Here is a 26,106-nt window from a genome sequence, read left to right as displayed (position 1 = left end):
GCTGTCTTTTTCATTTTTCTTATTGTGATAAAATATACATAACATAAAAGGTACCATCAGAACCATTTTGAAGTGTACAGTTTGGTAGCATTAAGTACAGTAAGTACATTGACATTGTGCAACCATCACCACCATCTATCTCCAGAACTTTTTCATCTTCTCCACCTGAAACTTCATACCCATGAAACAATATCTCCCTCCCCTGCAACACCTGGCAACCACAGTTCTGTTCTCTGTCTTTCTGAATTTGACTACTCTAAATAGCTCATGTAAGTGGAATCATGGAGTAGTTGTCATATTGCGACTGGTTTATCTCACTTACAATGTCTTCAAGGTTCATCCATGTGGAACATGTGTCAGAATTTTCTTGCTTTTTCATGCTGAATAATATTCCGCCTTATCTACATTCCATGTTTTGTTTATGCCCCTCATCCTTTAGTGGACACGTGGATTGCTTTTACTAATGCTGTGAACCTGGGTGTACAGATTCCTTTTCAAGACCTTGCTTTGAAATCTTTGGGGTGTATATTGAGAAGTGGAATTGCTGGATCATGGTAATTCTATGTTGTTTTTTTTTTTTTTTCTAGGAACCACCATACCAGTCTTCGTAGTGGCTGCACCATTTTATATTTGCACCAGGAATGTCAAGTGTTCCCCTTTCTCCACATCCTGTTACTTTCTGTTTTTTGAAAACAGGTATCCTAGTGGTTGGGAAATGATATCTCATTGTAGTTTTAATTTGCATTTTCTCCAATGATTAGTGATTTGAACATTTTGTCTGTGCTTATTGGCCATTTGTATATTTTCTTTGGAGAATTGTCAATTCAATTTCTTTGTCCATTTTTAAATCTGGTTGTTTATTTTTTTTGTTGAATAGTAGGAGTTCTTTATGTATTTCTGTGTATTAAGCCCTAATTAGATATATGATCTACAAATATTTCCTCCCATTTCATGGGTTTTCTTTTCACTCTATTGACGGTGTGTTTTGATGCACGAAAGTTTTAAATTTTGATATAATCCAATTTATTTCTTCTTTTGTTGTCTGTGCTTTTGGTGTCAATATCCAAGCAACCATTGTGCCAAATCCAATGTCATGAAGCTTTTTTGATGTTTTCTTTTAAGAGTTTTGATTCACTTTAAGTTAGTCTCTTGTATATGGTATAATGTTAGAGTCCAGCTTCATTCTGTGTATGAGAATATTTGCTGAAAAAACATGGAACGCTTTACAAATTTGCATGTCATACTTGTGCAGAAGCCATGCTATTTCCTCTACATTATTCCAGTTTTGGTACATGTGCTGCCAAAACAAGCACTAGATGTCTTTTAAAATTAAAATTATCTTTGAGATTTCTGAAAGAGCCCCTGGAAAATCACAATGATTTATACATTTACCTTATAAAAAGAGAGATGCCAGAAATATTTTAGGTTGCCCTGATATAATTTATATTTCAGAATTAGCTTGTCACTATTCTAAGAAATTCATGGGGAAAATTGTCAAATGAAAGGATAATTATGTACAGATAAAATGTTATTCATATAAAATTTTCTGAGATTGTACATTGTATAAAACAAATTGACAGGCTCAAGAGATTTGTTAATGCTTTCATTGTCCGTGATAGGATCTTATCTGTGGAAAAAATTTGATGAAATTCTTATGAAAGAGTTATATATTATAGTGCAATGGAAAAGTTTACTCTCCTCAATTTTGATATTGTTCATTACTGTAATGAATCAATCTTATCATTTAGTCATACCAAGAAGCAGGCAGTTCTGCTTCTGTGGTGGTTATAATACATAAACTATCCTTCACCAGATCCAGGAGCTATATTCTTAAATAGTTCTTCAAGAGAAAGACTTCAAAAACTTAATTTGTAATCCATGTAATGAGAAATGAGAAAACAATTTGTAATCCATGTATTGTGACACAACTGCTATACCCCAAAGAAATTACTTTGTGGAAATTATTTGTGGAAAAATCTTCAGAAATAGCCTGAAAACACTGTTTTTGCCTCATCGATGGAAAAAAAAAATTTTAAACAAACCAGCTCAGTTTTTGAAGAATATGCTAAATTGCAAGTTCATGAAAGGTGTTTTTGCTCTTTTTCATGTGTAACATGTAGTTACACATTAATATGTATCTTTAACATATATTCAGTTCCAAAATAAAACTTATTCCATTTTAAATATTATTCTTGACAAAGTAGGCTTTGTCTTACGTAATTCAAAGGACATTAAGCATTTTTGTTTTCTTACTATACTCCTTAAACAAGGAGTCTAAACTTATCCTTATATGCATTAAAAATTATTAGATATTACAATTTTTCATATTTTAACATTAAAATTATTATTTAAAATAAGTGTTAGATTTTATTCTTTGTTGATATGCTAATATAAAGATTTTTCACTTAAGCTCATCTTTTTATTGTATATCATACAAAATGGACAAAATAATTTTTTAAAATGTGGAGAGTTCATAAGTAAAAGATTAGAAAATGTTGGGCTGTGTAATTTTGTACTAGTTTATAGATAATTTTCTTAATGAAAGCTAATAATAGGTCTATGTTAGTTAAAACATAATTTTGTAATAACGATAAAAAAAGGGGAAAAGTTTTTAATAGATATATACGTAAATCCTAATTGTGTTTAAGCATTCATAAGAATCATATCTGCGTTAAAGTATCATTTAAAAATGTTGAAGCTGCTCAATTTAAAATTTCTTTTTTTTTTAAAGATTTTATTTATTTATTTGACAGAGAGAGAGACAGCCAGCGAGAGAGGGAACACAAGCAGGGGGAGTGGGAGAAGAAGCAGCAGGCTCCCAGTGGAGGAGCCTGATGTGGGGCTCGATCCCAGAACTCCGGGATCATGCCCTGAGCCGAAGGCAGACGCTTAACGACTGAGCCACCCAGGCGCCCCTCAATTTAAAATTTCTACTGAATTTTAAAATTGTTTTTTTAGAAGTTTTGACCTTTTATCCATTTTATAAGGCAGCTAGATAAAAACGGACATTCTTAACAATGCTTACATAGTAACAATTTGGCAGGTAAAAATGGAAACATATAGCCTTTGTAGTTACAACTTGAATAGGGACAGAGCAAACTCGTTCTTTTTCTCTAGTCTGTGGTCCTCATAAATTAAAATAGTTTGCTAAAGGCAAATTTAATATGCCTGAGGCTTTCAAGAATGTGGAAGCCTCCTATTCTTTATGACACTCACACAAGACCTGGAAAGGCTTCTGAGCCTTTCAAAGAGTATTATTTTTAATCATTTTGTGTGTGCAAAGAAACTTCAGGAAACAGGGTAGTTTGAGAATACTTTCAGTATCATCTTAGGTATTATTGGGTATCCCTCCAAACTCAGAACTTTTCTTTGTGGACACCTCTCTGTGATTTGTCCCTGCATGCACCTTCTAGATTCCAAACAGTAGTTTGAGGTATCATCCTGAAGTTCAAGGATTTACATAGGGCATTTTTTTCACTCTTAAATTTGTATATTCAGATTATGTGGGTGATTTCTGGGCTGTAGTTTGTGCTGTTTATATTGCCACAAGAATATACAAGAGTGGACACTGAAGTGGGCACCTACCAGAGGAAATACCTAAAAATAACAAGAACAACAACAACAAAACAATTTTGGACAAAGGACATTTTTGAGAAGTATTCTTTAGAGAAAGATGAATTTAAAGCATTTTTAAGTTTTTATTTAAATTGCAGTTCGTTGACATGCAGTGTAATAGTTTCAGGTGTACAATGTAGTGATTCAACACTCCCCGGTGCTCATCACCACAAGTGCTCTCCTTCATCCCTATCACCTATTTCATATTCTGAATAGGAAAGAACATTTTGCATATTGACGATGTCCCCTTCTCCATCCCCTACTACCGCCAGTCAAACCCAACCTGTTATTGAGCCTAAGATATAAGCAACAACTGAATGGATTACTGTTAATTTGAATATCCCAGTAGGATAAGCTCTAGGTGATGAACAACTACTTGGTGTGACCCAGCCATGCCTAAAGAAACGGAAGGGAAGGAGGAAGAAATACAACCAGCCATCAAGCCACTACAAAGCCAGTTGAATTCTAAGTGCGAGAGCAATTACATTGTTGTGCATATTGTACTAACACACCTTATCAGGAAAAGAACTATCAATGAAACCGTATTGCAGGAGCATTTTTGAAATCAGCCTTTCCAGAGTGCTGGTATCTTCTGCTATTTCCAATCCAGCTGTTCCCATCATTGACAATAACGATTATAAGCCCGATCCCAAACCTGGGTGTTCGTGCATTTACTCAGCAAACATTTATATAACACACTGCTGCTAGAGTACACTGATGAGATGATGAGGGTCCAGATCAGGCAAAAGCAACAGAAAAGACAGGTTTAAAATATATTTGAGGTGGAATGTATAGAATATGTAGACTGATCAGAATAAAATAAGAAAAGGAAGTTTGAGATTTTCAAAGAGGACATAATCATGATTCTCATACAAGAGTAAATTGGACACCTGCCAAAGATTTTATTTCATTCATTCATTAACGAGGAAGTCATCGATGTTACAACTGATTCAAATGAGATTTAAAGAATCACACACATATAAAGATAAGTATGCTTAAATTAATTTGCAAATAGTTGCAAAACTGGCTTATTCCATGGGAGGTAGAGAGAAATCAGTTGCGTTTACCCCAGACAAAGTTCATATGCATGATTTTGGATAGCAATCATTTGCATAGCTATTAGTTATGTACACCTTATAAGAATTGTAGAAGAGCTCCAAGACAATGAGAAGTATAGAGAACTTACAGAATCAGATACCAGTAACGGCGTGTTTAGACAACTGTTTAATTTTCCATTGAAGACATCCAGTAATCCTTTTGGTCCATTTCAAAAGACAAAAGATAAGGAGTTTAATTTTTAAATTGTCGAGTTTATGTTTTTTTCAGAGATTTAAAGGCAAGTGCTCTCTATATTTGGCATTTCGTAATTGGTGTTACTTTTTCAGGGAAGAGTGATAATAAGGCTCGTAGAGTCTTGAGAAGGTTTATTGATCTGAATCTACCAGAAGGAACACAGCAAAACGTTTTTAAGAAAATGGATTAGATTGCCAAAGTTCACATTCTGACTTCATCACTAACTAGCTACTGACTTTGGGCAAGTTAATTTACTTTCTCTATAACTCAGTTTCTTCATTGCTAAAATGAGAATAATAGGATTTAATGTATAGGACTGTTGAGGGGATTTCATTAGATGGTAAGTGTCATGTACCCAACATATGGTAAACACTCAGTAAATGCTATCTATGAGTGTCCTCAGAGAATGGCTACTAATATCGCTCGTCTTCTTATAAAGAGTACATTTGGGTGGAAGCTTAAATAAATTCACAAGCCTTTCTCTGATTATAGCATGTTCCCTGAAATTTCCATTCACACATATCATCAGCCTATCATTTTCAGAGCCAACCCCGTAAGATGCAGGTAAGGGCATTATCACGAGAGCAAGAAGGAACATCCACTGCCCCACTGCCGCCACGGAAGTCTCATTCCATCATCATTGATGCTCTCTTGGCATCTTACGTCCCATGGCACTCACCTGTCGGCAGTGAGTATGTTCCAGATAAACTCAAACTCTGACACTGTGGCGCCAACAGGTATCTTCCCCGAAGCAAGTATTTATCAATCAAATAAGTTAGTTTTAATCAGGTAAAAATTTCCAAAATTACATAAACCTTACACGTCAACCAGGGAAAATATACATTCTAAAACAAAAGTAAGACGTATTAGTAGGAAATGCTGAATGACAGACGGCTTGGATAAATCCTATTGCTAAAAATTAAAGGTAAAGGAACACTGAACAAAGCAGTTTTATCCATGTACCCCAGCCACTTAAACAAGGAATCTTCAATTCCTTTTTTTTTTAAGTTTATTTTATTTTATTTGTCAGAGAGAGAGAGCACGAACAGCGGGAGCAGCAGGCAGAGGGAGAAGCAGGGTCCCTGCTGAGCAAGGAGCCTGACGTGGGTCTCCACCCCAGGACCCTGGGATCATGACCTGAGCCAAAGGCAGATGCTTAGTCGAATGAGCCACCCAGACATCCCTGCAATTCCTTTTACAATTGCAATGAAAGCCTTTAATAATCACAGCTATGTTAACAAAAAATGCTTAAGAAACAATACTGGAAAAATATACGTCAAATTATTAACTATAATTGAGCCAAGATAATAAGTTGATGCCTTTTTTTTTTCATTTTCTTTACATTTTACTCTGCTCTGCGAATTTTATATAATGAATCACTTCAATGTTTAATTAAAAAATTAAGGAAACCAAATGCCGCAACCCCCTCCAGGATGCCCTTTTGAAGCCTCAGACAGAAGAGAGAAATGTAGACATACAAGGTAATAGAAATTATCTTAGTTATTTAATTTTTTCACTAACCACCATACTGCTATGTCAATAACGAACATTTACCTAAATCGTTAATACAGAAAATACTGCTGCTGTGTTGGGAATACTCTTGAAGAGTTATGGAGCACCTGGCAAAGAAAAGTAGCCAACTTTGTGATAGAAAGTTCTGTATTCCCCTGGTAAATTCACTGTTGTTATTCCAGTTTCACCAATTACAAGTGAGCACTTCCGCTAAAGTTACCAAGTTTCTTACTCCCCCAGTTTCCATGGTAGTGACTTTTTTTTTGGGGGGTATATGGTATATGCATAAGAATCACAAAATTAAGAATGGAATTTTTTCCAGAAGTTCCACAGCACAAGGCCGAGAGGTGGGTGGTCTGTGTTTGAATGGACCTTAAAAATAGATGGGGACTTCTGGTCCCTTTGGAGGGATCATAATATAATGTTCCTCAGTAAAACTGAAAGAAGATGTGGAAATGAGAAGAAACAATCAATAAGGGATTTAACTTCAAAAACAGGAAAAATACTGCTCACCACAGCATGCTAATGGCCTGGAGGTGGAGGGCTGGGAAAGTGATTCTCTTAGTGTTTCTTCTGCCGGCCCCTGGAAAGGAATGCGTAGGTTACACACAGAAAATCCCTTTTTCTATGGTAACTGCAGCTTTCCCCAGGGTAACAGGAAACAGGAAGGGAAAAAGTTTCTGCAGGTCTGAGGTGGAGTTAAATAGGTGAAATTTTTGGTAAACAATTAGACTTCACCAGGCTCCAACTCTGTCACCAAGGACCCTACGCTGGCTTGCTCTTTTTTCCCCCTTATCCTATCGAAGCTTACTCTTAACAATCTGGATAAATGTTCTCAAAATGTAAATAACTTGATTATAGGTCATTATGTTAGATATTTACTCACAATAGGAAATATGCTCATAATCTCAAGGAATGATGCTCTAAGGATGGCATTTAAGACATAAAGACAGGTTAGAGAGAAAAGAATCCTTTGGTGGGCCCTAAATTATACTCCTGTAGCTGCCTTCTTATAAAACCATAAAATTAGGCCTATCTAGAAAGATTTTTTATATTTCTTCTATTTTTAATTGCAGTAAAAGACGCATAAAATGTATCATGTTAACCTTTTTTAAGTATATTCACGTTGTTGTGCAAAGCATCTTCCGAACTTTTTCACGTTGCAAAACAGATTCTATACCCATTATGCAACAACTCCCCATTTCTCCCTGCCTCACTCCTTGGCAACCACTATTCTACTGTTATATGAATGTGACTACATTAGATATTTCATATAAGTGGAAGCATACAGTGTTTGTCTTTTTGTGACTGGCTAATTTCATTTAACATTATGTCTTCAAGTTTCATCCATGTTGTAGTATGTGACATGATTTCCTTCCTTTTTAGGGCTGAATCATATTCAATTGTAATGTATTTACTCCCTCTTGGCTGTTGTGAATAATGCTACTGTGAATGTGGACTAATACCTCTGTAAGATCCTGCTGTTAATTCTTTTGGATATGTGCCCCCAAGTGGCATTGCTGGATCATATGTTAACTGTATTTTTCATATTTTGAGGCACCTCCATACTGTTTTCTATAGCAAACGCAACATTTTGCATTTCCACCAACAGTGCACAAGGGTTCCAATGTTCTTGCCAACACTTGTTACCTTCTGGTTTTGTTTTGTTTTTTATACTAGCCATCCTAATATCTCTGAAATAATAATAGCTCATGGTGGTTTTGAAGATTTGTATTTTTGATACTACTTTTTTTCCAATTTATAAATGTTGCCTATAACTTCACTGAATTGTAGTATCATAAACCTGCAAATATAACGATACTTGGCAAATAATGATACACAGAAATTTAAAAGCTTAGTGATTTCCCAATACTTATAAGAAATTGGTGGTAATTTGAAACTTGAATCTGAAGCTATGAATCCCCCAGTTATTTACTTAAGTCCTGAAAGTATACATAAACTCCTGGCGTCCATGTTCTGTCATTATTTCTCTGTGCTAAAATATGTATTTTTTTTACATGGTTATTGCTGCCACCAAATTTTTATGAAGAACATACGTAAAGCCATGTATTTTTCCACATGTTCACACAAATAGGAGTCTTTATAATAAGTTACTTAAATGAAAATGAAGAGAAAATGATTCCTGATTAATAATAAGCATCATAAAACAGCTTTTGATACAGCTTTAAGAAAATGTAAAAGCACATAAATCTGAGGCAACAAAAGGAAGTCTGTCAAAATAACACAAATTTTGGAGGAATTAATGTTTCACAAAATATGTAATTTTCAATTTAAAAGATGTTACCTTGATGGTCTGTGTACAATGCTTGATTAAAATTGTGTTATAAAGTCCAATAGAGCACCAAAATTCAGTCAAAATTGATTCATTGATATGTACCAAAGTATAGTTTAACAAATTCCTTTGGATGATTTAGACACACACTGAAGTTTGAGGACATTTTCCCTAGATAATGCTTTGGTGGTTGTCACCTCAGTATGACACTGAAGGGACATTGTACCCAACTTTTCACCTCACTTTCAAATTTTGCCTATTTTTTTCATAGCAAATAAAAATGTCAGTACTTTGTACTCTTTATTTTTCTGACGTCTTGAAAATGCCTCCCAATGTTACTTCCACATTTAGGGTCATCTTCTGTCTCTTACTGCTCAGGCATTTTTAATAGGTTGAGTCCCTAATATTAAATAAAGTGAAATGCTAATGTTATAATATTTAAATAAAACAATCTTTGTACATATAATTTATGGGAAAATCTGAGAGATGTGGTTGTTAGCCAAATTATAATGGAGCCTACCAAAGCTCTGTATTTGCCACGGTAGACCTTAGACAAGATCTCATGGTATAATGCTAGTAATGTATTATTTCTTCTGCCTAACAAATGTTATTGTTAAATGAATAGTTAACATTGATTCTTTTGTTGCACATTCCTAACAAAATTATAGTTCTTTCTAGGTGTGCTGACAGGACTAATTTCCTATCTCAGTTTTTAGAACTTCGTTCTTCCTTTATACAATAATACTCTGAAACAGTTCTAAGCAGTCTAAGGAGGAAGAAACTTCCAGCGGTAACACATTCTATTTCACACTGATTCTCAGGAGTCATCTCAATAATATGTTGTTTTGAAGGTCAGCAGCTGGCAGGAAAGAGCAGAAAAGAATTAATGCATGAAGTTTTAAACTTCAGAGTACACCCGGAAATCTCTGTGTAACTGGTACATATAAGGCTGTTTATGCTTTTAGGTTTTTCCATACCTTAAATTTACTGCTCAAAAATGTAATCACTTCTCTGTGTAGCCATAGGCATGGTATAACATTTGTCTAGCAAACTGAAGGAAAACCAAAGAAATATATTTATTTCTAAATGTCCCCTTTTAATTATATACATGTTTATGTAGAAAATTTGAGAAATACAATCTAAAAGTGAAAATAGCATCACTCAAAATTCCACCTTCCAGAATAACCATAGTAAATATTTTCATCTTCATATCAAAATATATTTATATTAATGAACATATATATAGTTCAGAAAAGAGCTACAGGGGCGCCTGGGTGGCACAGCGGTTAAGCATCTGCCTTCGGCTCAGGGCGTGATCCCAGCATTGCGGGATCGAGCCCCACATCAGGCTCCTCCGCTATGAGCCTGCTTCTTCCTCTCCCACTCCCCCCTGCTTGTGTTCCCTCTCTCGCTGGCTGTCTCTATCTCTGTCGAATAAATAAATAAAATCTTTAAAAAAAAAAAGAGCTACAAAAAATTTCTCTGAAGTATTGAAATGAATTGTACAAATGTCAAATAATACCTTGCATTTTTATAGTAATATAGTAAAGATGCCCATGTCCAAGAATCCTGGAACAAGTACAAATTCCAAATATATCCATGAAAGAGTTGAATTTTCAATCAAACCAACGCATAGTCAGTCTAAGCTAACCTGTTCATTCTGATTTTATCCATTGATATATTTACCCATGTGAAGTGGGAAATAAATGCCACCACAACACTGTAAAATCACCTTGAAAAACAGGTGTTATACAAGAAAAGGAGCACATCTAACAGCACTGGAGGCAAAGCAGGGTGTCACTGTCATACAGAAAATTTGAGGAATTTCTTGAAAATATACAGTAGATAGTGGGATGAGCAGCAGAAATCTCAGAGGAATGCAAAGCACTGAGCCAGCAAGGTTGGTAATGTGAGCTGGCCATAGGCCAGATAGTGAGCCAGTTCATTAAAGAATTGTGCAATAGTTGGGACAGACCCAACTTGAATGATCTTCAGCTCACAGGCAAAATCCTGTTAGAAGAGTTAAATAAGGTGGAAATTCTGACTTATGGGAAATGAAGATCCACCGTGAGCCTCTGGGCTAAAATAAGGTTAAAAAGTAAAATCTGACCCTCAAATGGGCATGAATTGACATGAAGAAAACCCCAAGGACATGTAGCTTTAGGTTAAAATGAGTTGGACCACAGTAATCCTTTCCTTATCTCATCATCTCTGGTAGCTCAGTAGGTTGTCTGTTTATCTATGGGACCTTCAGAAAAATTGCCTTTTATCCCCTGGCAAGAAGCATTCCTTAAGCTTTCCCCCACCACACTTATGGAACCTAAAGTCACTTCTTCTTGGGGGGAGGGCAGTTCTCAATAGGATAGAAAGCTTGAGAATGGCCAAAGCTTGAAAATGAACCAAATCCTTCATTTATAAATGTGAATACAGAACAATGAGTTATAAGGCATTTTGAGGAAAACAAATAGCAAAAGATATACCAAAATCAATACACAAATATGGAGGAAAAAGATGATCTTCTAAAAATGTATAATTCATATCTTCAAACATATTTGGAAAGTGATTGCACCCAAAAAGTGAAATGACCAGAATAAGAGGATTTTTTTTTAATTAAAAGCATGGCACTATGATATTAAAGAAGAAAAGAAGAGAAGAAAATTCCATTGTAGGACTGAAGGGCAATAAAATATTTGTAGAACAACCGAATTATTTATTGAAAGATAAAGTAGGAAGAAATTCACTTTTTAGGTGCTATGCAAAGAGGAGGAAAATATGAGAAAAATAGTTAAGAAAATACATAGTGATACTTGTCATTCCTTCTGGCTACTCAGCAATTTTGAACATCTTTCCAATATTGGAGGAATTTCCCACCTTATGAACATCACCAGGATAGAAGCCATTTTCTTTCTCAGCCTCCTTTGTTTGAAGGTAAAATTTGGTCAGTTAAAAATAAATATTGCAAACTCCAGGGCAACCCCTACTAAATTATTTTTTAAGAATCATAATTCATATGCTAAAAGATAAGTGGAATCACAAAATGCTCAGTTGAAATACAGAAAACAGAAAAAGAGGGAGGAAAAGGGAACAAAAAAAGTTCAAGGAATAGAAAACAGTTATAAACAAGGTAGATATTTGTCAAACTATATCAATAATCACTTTAAATGTGAATAGTTTAAATACACCAATTAAAAGACAGAGATTTCAGAATGGATAAAAAATTCAAACAAAACCATATGTGATTTTAAAAAAGCCACTTTAAATATAAAGATATTAAAAGTAAAGGGATGGAGAGGTATTAATTATATTAATATTAATAAAAAGGAAAGCTAGAGTAGCTATATTAATTTCAGAAAAAAGCACAGTCCAGAAAAGAAAATTATTAAGGATAAAGACATACATTACATAATGATAAAGATATCAATTGTCCAAGAAGACCTAACAATTGATGTATACATACCTAACAACAGGCCTTCAAAATACATGAGGTAAAACTGATAGAACCTTTAGGAGAAATACATAAATCCACTATTACATGTGGAGACTTCAACACCCCTCTGTAGGTAATGCATAGATCAAGCAGGCAGAAAATCAATAAGAATATAATTGACTAGAACAGTACTATCAATCAACGTGATCTAATTGACATTTTTAGAATACTCTATACAATAGGAGCTTAATACACATTTTTCTCAAGTCCACTTGGAGCATTCAGGAAGGTAGACTACACTCTGGGACATAAAAGGCACCTTTACAAATTTAAAAGAATACAAATCATACAAAGTATGATCTCAGATCACAATGGAATTAAAATAGATCGATAAAATTCTAGATCTGAAAAATTCCCAAATAGTTGGAGATTAAACAACATGCATCTATATGATACATAAGTCACTAAAGAAGCCTCAAAAGAATATTAAAATTTTGAACTAAAGGAAAATGAAAATACAACTTAACAGAATTTATAGAATGCAGGAAAAACAGTGCTTAGCAGCAAATTTTTCTATATTAGAAAAGAGGAAAATCTAAAATCAATAATTCAGCTTAGGAAGCCAGAGAAAGTAGAGCAATTTATACCTAAAACAAGCAGAAGAAAAGAAATGATAAAAATCAAACCAGAAATTGATGATATGGAAAAGAGGAAAACAGTAGGAAAAATTAGCAAAACCAAAAGCTGTCATTAAAAAAAATGACTAGTAAAATTGATAAAGCTGTGGCCAGGCTAACCAAGAAGAAATTATTAACATCAGATATAAAAGAGGGGTCATCAGGGGGTGGGGTGATAGGGTAACTGGGTGATGGTCTTTGGGGAGGGTATGTGTTGTAATGAGCACCAGGTATTATATAAGACTGATGAATCACAGACCTGTACCCCTGAAACAAATAATACATTATATATTAATTTAAAACAAATAAAAAAATAAAAGAGCAGTCATCACTACAGATCCTATGGACATTAAAAAGATAATAAAGGAATATTATGAGCAACTCCATGCCCACAAATTTGATAATTCATGTGAAATGGACCAATTCCTTAGGAGACACAATTTGCCAAAACTTACACAAGAACAGACAATATTTATATCTATTAAAGAAATTTAATCAGCAATTAATAACTTAGCATCCAAAACAGAATGCAGCAGGCCCAGATGGGTCCATTGGTGAACTATAACAAACAATTTAAAGAAGAAATCATACCAATTCTCTGTATTCTCTTTCAGAGGGTAGAAGCAGAGAGAATAATTCCTAACTCATTTTATGTTAGCATTACTCTAACATCAAAACCAGACAAAGACATTACAAAGAAAAGAGGCCACAGATGAATTTCTCTCATGGACATAAGTGCAAAAAAACTCAACAAAATCTACAAAAAGAATTACCATGACCAAGAGAGATTTATCCCAATTATGCAAGGCTGGTTTAACATTCAAAATCAATTAATGTGGGGTCCTGGGTGGCTTAGTTGGTTAAGCACTCAGCTCTTGATTTCAGCTCAGGTCATGATATCAGGCTGTGAGATCAAGCACTGAGTTGAGCTCCAAGCTCAGTGGGAAGTCTGCTTGAGATTCTCTCTCTTCTTCTCCCTCTGCCCATCTCCCTGTTTGCTCTCTCTCTCTCTAAAATAAATAAAATCTTTAAAAACATTGATTCATGCAATCTGTTATGTCAACAGGTTAAAAAAGAAAAGTCACATGATCATATCAATCAATGCTGAAAAAGCATTTGATAAAATCCAGCATGCATTCATGACAAAAATTTTCAGCAAGCTGGGATTAGAGGGGAGCTTTCTCAACTTAATAAAGAATACCTACAGGGGCGCCTGCGTGGCGCAGTCATTAAGCGTCTGCCTTCAGCTCAGGGCATGATCCTGGTGCTCTGGGATCGAGCCCCACATCAGGCTCCTCTGCTAGGAGCCTGCTTCTTCCTCTCCCACTCCCCCTGCTTGTGTTCCCTCTCTCACTGGCTGTCTCTGTCAAATAAATAAATAAAATCTTTAAAAAAAAAAAAAGAATACCTACAAAATCCTACAGTTAACGTCATACTAAATGGTGAGAAACTTGAAAGTTTTCTACTAAGATCAGGCACAAGGCTATGGATGTCCCCTCTTATAACTCTTTCAACACTGTACTGGAACTCCTGGGTAATGCAATAAGACATGAAAAGGAAATACAATGTATATATTTATAAGGAAGAAATAAAATTGTCCTTGTTAGCAAATGACAATGGTCATATATGTGGAAAATTAGAAAGAATTGACGAAAGGACCCTTGCCACTAATAAGTAATTATAGCAAGGCTTTAAGATACAAGGTTAATGTACAAACGGTAATAGCTTTCTTTTTACTAGCAATGAACAGTGGAATTCTACTATTCATACTATAAAATCCAAGTGGTTATATAAGATTTGGAGATATTTGAGACAAGACCAGCATAAAAATACACTTCAAAGTGTCAAAGTTAAGATCATGTGAGTTTTAAGGTGACAGAATTATTGTAGGTGCAGGGCATGAATGACATGTAAGAGTCAGCCTCTTAAGAAAAAACACAGGGAAGATAAAGAACATCATAAGCAAGCCTGGTGACAATAGTTTGAGTTTAGTCCTGGGCTATGTGTTGGAATGATGGGAAGATATTTCCTTTGTGAAATTATTCAGCTTAAGTTGATGAGGGTAGACAAATTTTGTTTGAGTGATAGATGTTTTCTGAAGACCCAGAATCTTTGACTTCATGTCTCCCACTATGGGTCTGCTACTTTGGGCCCCCACCAAGAAAATCTAGATAAATACGCTAGAAGAGAAATGACAAACTGTCCCATCAATGCTAGGCTTCCTCTTGATAGAAAATAAAATGGAGCAACCTTAAAAGCAGGTAAAAAATGTAAAAACTCAACTGGGGCAGTCAAAAAGAAAGAGTAAATGACAGGGAAAACAAAATGGACCACTGAAGGTTTACCCCACTTGCTGCTGCAAAGGGGTGTTAAAAGAGAATATCTTTGGGGCGCCTGGGTGGCACAGCGGTTAAGCGTCTGCCTTCGGCTCAGGGCATGATCCCGGCGTTATGGGATCGAGCCCCACATCAGGCTCCTCTGCTATGAGCCTGCTTCTTCCTCTCCCACTCCCCCTGCTTGTGTTCCCTCTCTCGCTGGCTGTCTCTATCACTGTCAAATAAATAAATAAAATCTTTAGGAAAAAAAAAAAAAAGGAATATCTTTGATGTGATCAAAGCAGCACTAGTGACTTTAGGCTTGGAAAGTGGAGTGTCAGAAGAGTGCATGGAGGAGGACAATCAGATTAGTCCTTACTGGAACCTGAGGATAGGCTTCGGAGGTATTACCAGCAGCTGCTGGGTTGGATTCTCTGGTTGACCGTGTGCGAAGCATGTAAGAAACTGCACCAGAAGACCAGATTCAAAGGCCTAAGAATTTCCAGGGCAATAAGAAAAGAATGAAAAATGCTTTGGGACTTTTATAGGAAATGAAATACAGACAGTAGTAGATTTGGAGACTGGAGAAAGCAATGAAATGAATTGTACTTAAATAATTCCTTGCTACAGATGTGGAGGAATATGTTCAAAACAGGGCATGGAGGATTGTCATGATTTAAAGTCCATGCTCAGTTCAGTCCTCGGTACCAGCAGTAGAACGTACAAAAGGGGGAAAAAATAAGTGTTTGAACTATGCATGATAGACCACACAAACAGAGCACACTGCAAATTTTTGAATTTTTCAAAAACAAGAATGAGTCAAATGAAATTTCTGCACAATAAAACTATGTGCAAAGTTGGATATTTTCCCAAATATGTTGACAACATGGCAGCCGAATTAATATCTTAATAGAGGACTACTTTTAATTGAGGTGAATTTGATAGGTTTGGGACTCAGAAGAGCTGGTTTTGAATTAGGCAAGGTTCAAAACAAACAGTTTTCTCCCTCTCTCTCTCTTTCTCTCTCTGTTCATGATTCTCTTTGCTCACCTTTCTTTTCTTAATACGTGTAGATCAGAAACAGTGTGGATTTGGATGGTACTATGTGTCAGAAACTGAGTTGTCTACTCTAACTTCATCTATTATTTTCTTTCTCCTTAGAAGCAGATCCTCAAGTTTTAGCTGTGTGTGAGACATGTGAAATAAGATATTACTTTTCTATCCTCCCACACGTCCACCCCAACACATAACCAAGTTCCGACCAATGAAGTATTAGTAAAAACTGTGTGGGATTTTTAGCTTAAAGGGAACTGACTCTGTAGAGACGGAGCCTTTTTTGTTTTTCTGCCTTTCCTCCTTCTTCTGGCCAGTAGCTGTCTAAGACTGGGAGATGGTCGAACAGCAGCTGGAAGTCTAGGTCTCTATTGATACTATGCAGCCACTTCACCAACCCTGAACTATTTCATTCATTTTTTTTTTAAGATTTTGTTTATTTATTTGACAGAAAGAGGCAGCGAGAGAAGGAACAGAGCAGGGGGAGTGGGAGAGAGAGAAGCAGGCTTCCCGCTGAGCAGGGAGCCCGGTGCGGGGCTCGATCCCAGGACCCCAGGATCATGACCTGAGCTGAAGGCAGATGCTTGACAACAGCCACCCAGGTGCCCCTGAACTATTTCATTCTTCTTTCTTTCTTTCTTTCTTTCTTTCTTTCTTTCTTTCTTTCTTTTTCTTTCTTTCTTTCTTTTCTTTCTTTCTTTCTTTCTTTCTTTCTTTCTTTTCTTTCTTTCTTTCTTTCTTTCTCTTTCTTTCTTTCTTTCTTCTTTCTTTCTCTCTTTCTTTCTCTCTTTCTTTCTCTCTTTCTTTCTTTCTTTCTTTCTTTCTTTCTTTGTAAGATTTATATGTTTATTTGAGAGAGAAAGAGGAGAGGCAGAGAGAGAGAGAAGCTTTCAGCAGACTTCTTGCTGAGCTCAGAGCCCAACGCAGGGATCATGACCTGAGCTGAAGCCTCAAAAGCTGGTCGCTTAACCAACTGCGCCACCCAGGCGCCCTGACCCCTGGACTATTTCTTCTTGGTCTTAATTTGAGAGAGAAATAGCCTCTATCTTGCTTTAGCTACTGCTAGCTACTGGAGTTTTCTTTTACATGCAGCTAAAACTAATACTGACTGATGCATACCACACAGATAGGCTTAAGAACATCATTTTGCTTGGGTAAAATCTTTAAGAAGTGTGGAGTATAGCGTATGTATGTGTGTAGCTGTAATACAGGTGTGCCTCGGGGATATCGTGGGTTCGGTTCCAGACCACCACAATAAAGCAAGTCAAATAATGTTTTGGTTCCCCAGTGCATATAAAAGTTACGTTTACATTACACTGTAGTCTAAGTGTGCAATAACGTTATGCTTAAAAAAAAACAATGTACATACCTTAATGTAAAAACACCGTATTGCTAAAAAATGCCAACCATCAACTGAGCTTTCAATGAGTCACAGTCTTTTTGCTGGGTGGGTGTCTTGCCTCGATGGCTGCTGACAGATCAGGATGGTGGTCTCTGAAGGCTGGGGTAGCTGTGGCAATTTCTTAAAATAAGGGACCAGTGAAGTTTGACACATTGATTGACTCTTCCTTTCATGAACGATTTCTCTGTAGCTCATGATGCTGTTTGATAGGGTTTGTCCCACAGTAGAACTTCTTTCAAAATTGAAACCGATCCTCTCAAATCTTGCCACTGCTTTATCAACTAAGTTTATGTAATATTCTAAATTCTTTGTTGTCATTTTAACAATCCTCACAGCATATTCACCAAGAGTAGATTCCATCTCAAGAAACACTTTCCTGGGGCGCCTGGGTGGCTGAATCAGTTAAGGATCTGACTCTTGATTTTGCTTCAGGTCATGGTCTCCTGATCCTAGGGTCGTGGGATTGAGCCCCACCTATGATTCTGTGCTCACTGGGGAGTGGCTGGAGATTCTCTCTCTCCTTCTCCTCCTGCCCCACCCCCCTCTCATGCTCTCTCTCTTCCTCAGTAAATAAATCTTAAAAAAACAAACAAACAAACCAGGGGCGCCTGGGTGGCTCAGTCGTTAAGCGCCTGCCTTCAGCTCAGGGCGTGATCCCGGTGTTCTGGGATCCAGCCCCACGTCAGTCTCCTCCGCTGGGAGCCTGCTGCTTCTTCTCCCACTCCCCCTGCTTGTGTTCCCTCTCTCGCTGGCTGTCTCTCTCTGCCAAATAAATAAATAAAATCTTTAAAAAAACAAACAAACAACAAACCATGAACCTTCAATTTAAAAAAATATAATATCTGTGAAGTACAATAAAGTAAAGTACAATGGAATGAGGGTTGCCTGTCTTCTTAGGTGTTCTATTGATTACTTTCTTTAAGGGACACATGAGAGACCGGGATTGAATTTGAAGGATGCCAAAGAAAGTGATAGCATGCCTTCAAGGACCAGACAGTCCAAACATAAGGGACCCCGACTCCACTCAGAGGGCAGTGACACCCCACCAAGTAGGATGAATTGAATAAGAAACTAGACAGGACAAATTGTGAACTCTGACCTAATTCGGAAGGACATTTCTTTTCACTTTAATTTCTCCTAGGAGTAGCAGGGGGTTCATACATTTTAACCTGGTTTCCACATCATATGGGTTTCTAAATTGTCTCTACAATCTCATGAGTGTTACATTGGGCATAATTTGAGATTAAAATAATAAATGGGATGAAATTTTGGCTGAGGCTATGGAATGTTTTGGAATTAATTAACATCCTATTAACAACTGATTTCAGAGATTTCTGGGAATAAAAACTAAACTGTCCAACACTGGGCATAAAATAAACAAAGTAGCAGTCTGTGCTGTTGGGGAGAAGCCCATGGAGAGGTATAGGCTTACCTTATCAAGCTCCTGGTGGCCCCTTCTCCAAATGTGCCAGCCACCCCATAGGTTTGATTGTTAAGCCTAATCAGATAATAGAATGAGAAGCTGGGGAGAGTACAGGGAAACCATTCTCTGTCTTATCTCACTTCATACAGTGGCTCATCTAACAAGAGCTTGCCCTCCTAGGGGCATTCTGGTGAGGAAACTCTCCCCTGTATTAGCAAGACAAACGTGACAGTCATTGTTTCTTCATGGCCCAGCACTGAGGGCTGCTGGCAACAGAATGCTATCCACTTCTTTGCTCTAGCTCTTGAATTACAGAAGTCCACTTGCACTGAAGTGAAGAACAAGGTTATAAAGCTAGATTCTATCACCTCTGCTGAACTGTTCTACAGATACTCCACCAGTTTTGATATAAAAATGCAAACATCAACCAAAATGAGTGTGCTCATATAAATTATTTTTTAGTATAATAAACACCAAATTTATGCATATATTTATACTTGCTATACCTATATTTATTATATTTACATTTATTTTAGTATTCTACATTTATACAATAATGTAGAACACATCAAACAGCGTTAGAATATTACACACAATATATCCTATTAAGACACTATATTATGCTTACATTTATTATACTATACTACTCTATAATTATAATAAATATAAAATTTATGGAACATAGCATACAATATTGTATTGGTCTGCTAGGGCTGCCATAACAAAATACCACAAGCTGAGTGACTTAAACACAGAGATTTATTTTTTCACAGTTGTAGAGGTTGGAAATCCAAGATGAAGGTGCCAGTAGGATTGATCGCAGAGGACTTTCTTCTCCCTGCCTTCACATTATCCTTTCCTCTACATTTATATGCTGTCTCCACAATGAGAGTTAGGGCTTCAACATATGGATTTTAGGGGGACAAAATTCAGCCCATAACAAATATTTTATATAGATTATATGGATTAACCACTTATGGACTACATAAATATGGAATTAATCAACATTTTAAAAATCCAATATAAAATTATCTAATCCATCTAAACTACCTTTTTAAATTAACAAACACACACACACACTCACACATACTCACACACACATCTTTGTAGTAGGTATAGAAGGCTACCATTTAACCTCTAGGTGTGTGTCTGTGATGGTCCATTAATTATTTTGTGGTGGGGATGCTCTCTCTCTTCAAAGTGGCCCTCTAGGCCATCACTGTGGATTGGAATCACTATGTGGGCCTTTGTCGCATGGACTTTCAGAGTTTCTGGCCAGAGATTTGATCTTTCAATATGAGAGGAACAAAGTGACAGCAGATATTATGCAGCAGAAGCAGGTGACATCAAGTTTAAGTCACAAGGATTTTACACTTAGTGAACCCTGATATGTTGGTCCTAGAATGCTTAGCTTTCCTGATAGAAGCTGTCACTGGAATGGAGACAACTCTTATACATTGGTGTCGATATTATCCTGAGGACAAACTGGAGCTTAAGTTCTATATTCTGTATGCTTACACAATCTACACAGACCTGCCTTACAAAGGTGAGCTTCTGGACATGTCTGTCTTTCTCTTGCTCCCCTGTTAAGCTCTTGATGGGTATGAAGAAACTCATGTGCCTGGACTGGCCCTATAGGTATCTACTCAGCACACTTCTCACGTCATGTCCACAACGGATATGGGAGAGAAGTAGGATAGATAACTTTAACCTAAGGCCCAAATTGCATTCTACAGCTTAGCTTTACCACAATAAAGATGCATTTTTTTTTTATACCAATGAAACTAAGCTGGTTTTTAAGAAGATAACGATAAACCTTTAGCTGGACTCAACAAGAAAAAAGAAAGGACTCAAATAAAATCAGAAATGAAAGAGGAGACATTTCAACTCATACGACAGAAATACAAAGGATCGTTAAAGACTGCCATGAACAATTATACACAAAAATTAGACAACCTAGAAGAAATGGATTAATTTGTAGAAACATAATGTACCAAGACTGGATCACGGAGAAACAGAAACTCTGAACAAACCAATCACTAGTAAGTAGATTGAATCAGTAATAAAAACAAACAAGCAAACAAAAACAAACAAACAAAAAAAACCTCCCGACAAATGAAAGTCCAGGATCAGATGACTTCACTGGTGAATTCTACCAAACACTTTAAAAGAAGTAATAGCAATTCTTCTCAAATTCTTTCAAAAAATAGAAGATGAAGGAGCATTTCCAAAGCCATTTTACAAAGCCAGCATTACCAAAGCCAGACAAGGACATTAAAAAAAAAAAAATTACAAGTCAATAGCCCTGATAATCATAGATATAAAAATCCTCAACAAAATATTCATAAACTGAATTCGACAATACATTACAAAGGTCATACATCATGAGCAAGTGGGATTTATTTCAGGGATGGAAAAATGGTTTAACATCTGCAAATCAACGAATGTGATACACCACATTAACAAAATGAATGAAAAAAAAATAATCATCTCAATACACGGAGAAGAAGCATTTGACAAAATTCAACATATCCATTCATGATAAAAAGCTCTCAACAAAGTGGGTATAGAGGGAACATACCTCAAAAAAATAAGACAAGACCATAGCTAATATTACACTCGGTGAAAAACTGAAAGCTTTTCCTCTGAGATCAGGAACAATATAAGTTGTCCACTCTCACTATTTTAATTCAACATAATATTAGAAGACCTAGTCATAGTAATCAAACACGAAGAAGAAATAAAAGACGTCCAAATAGGAAAGGACGTAGTAAAGCTATCTCTGTTTGTGGATGACATGATATTCAATACAGAAAACCCTGAAGACTCTACTAAAAGCTGTTACTACTAATAAACAAATTCAGTAAAGTGCAAATTTTGCCATTTGCCACACATGGATGGACCTTGAAGGCATTATGCTAAGTGAAATAAATCAGATAGAAAAGGACAAACACCATATGATCTCAGTGATATGTGGAATCTAAACGAAAACAAAACCGAACTCATAGACACAAAGAACAGATTGGTAGTTACTAGAGTTGGGGGATGAGGGAGAGGGTGAAATGCATGAATGCAGTCAAAATTCCAGTTATAATTATTCCAGTTATAATTCCAGTTATAAATTAAATGAGTCCTGGGAATGTATTGTACAGCGTGACGTTTATAGTTAACAACATTTTATTTAGTGCATATTTGAATGTTGCTAAAGAGTAAATCTTTAAAATCCTCATCATAACAAAAAAATTTTTAGAGTGTGGTGATGGATGTTAGCTAGACTTCTTGTGCTGATCATTGCACAATATATACACATATTGAATTATTATATTGTGCACCTGAAACTAATACGTTATATGTCAATTATATCCCAATTTAAAAATAATAATGAAAGAAAAAAATACTTTTTAATTCACATCTAACTTCCTGTGTTCATTTTCAAGTAGGTTCAAAAGAGGAGAGAGGTAATTAGTGAATGTTCTCTCCACCCCCACATTGGATTTTGGTAAGGTTTAGCCCCTAGTAATAAGGCTTAAACCTAATTCTCAGAATTGGGCATTATTTCAGTTTTGGACTGATGGAGTAATTTGATATGCCAATTTTGTGGTCCTAAAGCTGGTAAAATATCATCACCCTATTGTGAGTAATCTTAAGAACTGCGGGTAGTGTTGAAACTTGGGGTGGTACTTAGATGACTCAAAGTTATAGAAATGAGCAAAATAGTCTTAAAATAAATTTTGGCATAGAATGTAGGATGTTGTGCTATTTTATTGGACTTTAACATAAGGTGGATGTAAATAAGATTTAAATGAGGTTGAAACCTCTTAGAATAGAAAAAATGTTTTTATTATTTTTAAAAAGAATTTTTATCTATAATGAATTTTTTTTAAAGATTTTATTTATTTATTTGACAGAGATAGAGACAGCCAGCGAGAGAGGGAACACAAGCAGGGGGAGTGGGAGAGGAAGAAGCAGGCTCATAGTGGAGGCCTGATGTGGGGCTCGATCCCATAACGCCGGGATCACGCCCTGAGCCAAAGGCAGATGCTTAACCGCTATGACACCCAGGTGCCCCAAGACCACCTATTTCTTTCATGGTCTATGACATGCACTGCTTGAGAAGAACTAGCCAATGATACAAAGTTACGCAAGTGATAATTAATTTGAATTCAGTGATTTTCTTATCTAAGGTCTATAAGGCCAGATGTAAAACAGTCACGAATGATCTTCAAGAGGTTCTCTTGCTTTCTCTTTGGGATTATTGTCATGGATCAAAGTGGTATTCTGTAAATTATACTGATTTCCCAGAAAGCAGGATTCTAGATGTACCTGTGTCACCTATCTCTAGGGATTATCTGGGAATAGAATTAGGGAACTTTACTGTGCGCTACAAGAGTTCCTTGGGAGGAAAGAGCCATGTAGCCTCCTATTCTCTTATTGATCCTTTCTAATGCTCAAATAAACACTAATCAAAATAAAACATTTCAGAGATTTGGTATATTCTACCAAAAAAACCCGCAAATGCCAAAAATTAAAGAAGATCCTTTGTTTGCACTAAACGATGGTGACATAGTGCCTGTTCACAAATGGCTTGGAGAGCTATGGTGCCTACAAGCAGTTGGGGTGTTCTGGCTGGAGAATCCTTGGGTGCTCATCCTTCAACTGCACTAGTCCAAGGTCTGTGCCCAGCACTGTGTCCCCCAAATCCTAGCCTAGTGTTTGGCACAATGAAAGAAATCAATAAATATTCAGGCACCCAGACACACTTATTTATTTATTTATTTAATTTATTTACATCCAAATTCCAGATTCTTTTCTATATTATACTTAAGCTGGAAATCAATAAACACACACACACACACAAACACATACACTCACTATTTATTTATTTATTTATTTATTTATTACCATCCAGAATCTTTTCTATATATATTCAAAGAACCCAGAAATCAATACACGCACACACCTATGTATGTATGTATTCGTATCTAGATTCTTTTCTATATATATTCAAAAAGCCCATAAGTCAATTAATATACAGACACAGGGGTGCCTGGGTGGCGGAGTCAGTTAGGTAACCAACTCTTTTTTTTTGATTCGGGTTGTGATCTCGGGGTGGTGAGATCAAGTCCCTGGTTGGGCTCTGCGCTCAGCATGGAATCTGTTTAAAAGACTCTCTCTCCCTCTCCCTATGCCCCTCCCCCTGCGCTGTCTCTTTTAAATAAATAAATCTTTAAAAAAATATATACAGACAGAGACACACACATGCACACACACACTTTATTTCCATCCACATTCTTTTCTATATATATTTAAAGAAGCCAGAGATCAATAAATATACAGACACACAGACACACACTATTTACTTATTTAGTTAGTTGGTTGTTAGTTATTTTCATATTCTTGTCTGTATATAAAGAAATCAATAAATATACAGACACACAGGTATTTATTTATTTCCAGATACTTTTCTGTATACATTTAGAGAAGCCAGACACACACACACACACTTTATTTATTTATTTATTTAACTAATTAATTTCCAGATTTTTTTTTTAAGATTTTATTTATTTATTTGACAGAGAGAGAGACAGCCAGCGAGAAAGGGAACACAGGCAGGGGGAGTGGGAGAGGAAGAAGCAGGCTCCCAGCAAAGGAGCCTGATGTGGGGCTAAATCCCAGAACACTGGGATCACGCCCTGAGCCGAAGGCAGACACTTAAGGACTGAGCCACCCAGGTGCCCCTCCAGATATTTTTCTATATATATTTAAGGAAGTCAGAAATCAATAAATATTCAGATACACACACAGACACACACACATTTATTTATTTACTTCCACTCAGATTCTTTTTTACATATATTTAAAAAAACTGGGAATCAATAAATATATGGACACACAAACACACACACACAGACATTTATTTATTTATTTATTTATTTATTTATTTATTTATTTCTGTCCAGATTTTTTTCTATGTATATTCAAAGAAGATGGAAAAGGAGTTAAGGGTGGGGTTGGGTATGGGTATTTACTTTATTTCTCCAGTAAAATATGAGGTGCTTGAATAATGAGTTGTATCACATATTTTGTAAGTATGTACCAAATATTTTCTCATTGTGCATGTTATTTATGAATTCAAAACCATTCATCTTAGTTTTGATTATTATTCCATGAATAATTTTATCTTTCTCCACCATTAAGCTCTTCTCCCTTCTCATATATTTTATTTATCTGGAATTTTTTATTGTATTTTTTGATGTATGGGTCAAAAGCGATTCTTCCCCACACTTATATTTGTTTACTTTTATGTGTTTTTAAAAGTTGTTGGGGCGCCTGGGTGGCACAGCGGTTAAGCGTCTGCCTTCGGCTCAGGGCGTGATCACGGCGTTCCGGGATCGAGCCCCACATCAGGCTCTTCTGCTGTGAGCCTGCTTCTTCCTCTCCCACTCCCCCTGCTTGTGTTCCCTCTTCTCGCTGGCTGTCTCTATCTCTGTCGAATAAATTAATAAAATCTTTAAAAAAAAAAAAAAAGTTGTGTATTGTCCCATTGCTGTGTAACTTATTTTGTGTTACTAATATAATTTATTCAAGAAAGGTAAGAGCTCCAATCAGTGAAACAAAGATGTCTATCAGGATTGACCAGGGTACCTGGATGGCTCAATCAGTTGATTGTCTGTCTCTTATGACCTCAGGGTCATGAGATTGAGCCCTGCATTGGGCTCCATGCCCAGCATGGGCATGGAGCCTGCTTAAGAGTCTCTTGCTCTTTGCCCCTCTCCTCCCCTCCCCCTCATCACCCCCCCATACTCTCTTTCTCAATAAAAAGATTGACCAGTGAAAGTATATTTATGAAAATAAAGTATATGTGTTTTAAGTTAAATAGTGTGGTCCTCATTTTCAACAATTGTTTTGATTAATTATTGGCCTCAACTATGCTGAATAAGAGGGATTCTTTATGTAATTCATATGGCTACAAAACAGATCTTGTGGATAGCTCTCTGGGAAGCCACTTCTTTTGTACAACTGTTAATGGATTTTAAAAAATATTGCTGTTGCTGTACAAAGTAAGTTTAATGTTCTAGACTAGCCTTGTGATCCA

The 26,106-nt window shown here is 36.2% G+C and overlaps 1 non-coding gene across 1 annotated transcript; it reads right to left on the bottom strand.

The window, feature by feature from the left end:
* Positions 1 to 1,207: 1,207 nt before the first annotated feature.
* Positions 1,208 to 1,313, bottom strand: LOC117795490. The gene has a single exon (XR_004619536.1). It is a non-coding gene; the product is annotated as a U6 spliceosomal RNA (small nuclear RNA).
* Positions 1,314 to 26,106: the final 24,793 nt, after the last annotated feature.

The sequence above is a fragment of the Ailuropoda melanoleuca genome, chromosome 1, assembly GCF_002007445.2.
Source record: "Ailuropoda melanoleuca isolate Jingjing chromosome 1, ASM200744v2, whole genome shotgun sequence".
NCBI lineage: Eukaryota > Metazoa > Chordata > Mammalia > Carnivora > Ursidae > Ailuropoda > Ailuropoda melanoleuca.
The sequence above is the reverse complement of the archived record's forward strand: the minus strand, read 5'-3'. Positions and strand labels throughout refer to the sequence as shown.